Source organism: Orycteropus afer, unplaced genomic scaffold (assembly GCF_000298275.1).
Source record: "Orycteropus afer afer isolate SDZICR_OR568_19922 unplaced genomic scaffold, OryAfe1.0 scaffold00470, whole genome shotgun sequence".
Lineage (NCBI taxonomy): Eukaryota > Metazoa > Chordata > Mammalia > Tubulidentata > Orycteropodidae > Orycteropus > Orycteropus afer.
This window is the reverse complement of record NW_006922057.1, coordinates 71460-72454: the sequence shown is the minus strand read 5'-3', so window position 1 is coordinate 72454 and position 995 is coordinate 71460.

Genomic DNA, 995 nt, shown 5'->3' with positions numbered 1-995 from the left:
TCAGATTTTGTCTTACCTACTTGGGTCATGTAAGGGACCATTCCCTGGAGAAAGATCTCATGCTTGGTAAAGTGAAGAATTGTGAGGCTGGCAAAGGACCAGACACTGTTTCATTCTGTTGTACATGGGGTAGCTATGATCTTGAGCCAATTCTATGGCACCTAACAACAACTCATATATATGTTGTTGGGTGCCATCAACTCATCTTCGACTCATAGTGACCCTATGCACAGCAGAATGAAACTGCCCAGTCCTGTGCCAGCCTCATGATCCTTGCTATACCTGAACCCATCATTGCAGCCACTCTGTCTATCCATCCCATTGAGGACCTTCCCCTTCTTCATTAACCCTCCACTTTGCCAAGCATGATGTCCTTCTCCAGGAAATGGTCTCTCTTGACAACATGACCAAAGTAGGTGAGACGAAGTCTGGCCATTCTGACTTCCAAGGAGCATTCCAGTTGCACTTCCAGGACAGGTTTGTTAGTCCTTTTAGCAGACCATGGTACTCTTAGCATTCTTCTCCAGTACCACAACTCGAAAGCATCAACTCTTCTTCAGTCTTCCTTATTAATTGTCCAGATATCACATGTATAAGAGGCAATTGAAAGTACTGTGGCTTGGGTTAAGTACACCTCAGTCTTTCAGGAAACATCTGTGATCTTCATCACTTGAAAGAGGTATTTTGCAGCACATTTGCTCAATGCAATACATCATCTGATGTCTTGACTACTGCTTCCATTGGTGTTGATTGTAGAACCAATTAATATGAAATCCTTGACAACTTCAATCTTTTCTCCATCCACTGTGAAGCTGTTTACTGGACCAGTTGTGAGGATTTTTGCTTTCTTTATATTCAGGTGTAATCCATACTGCAGACTGTAGTCTTTAATCCTCATTAATAAGTGCTTCAAGTTATCTTCACTTTCAGCAAGTAAATTTGTGTCATCTGCATATTGCAGGTTGTTAATGAGTCTTCCTCCAATCCTGATGCCA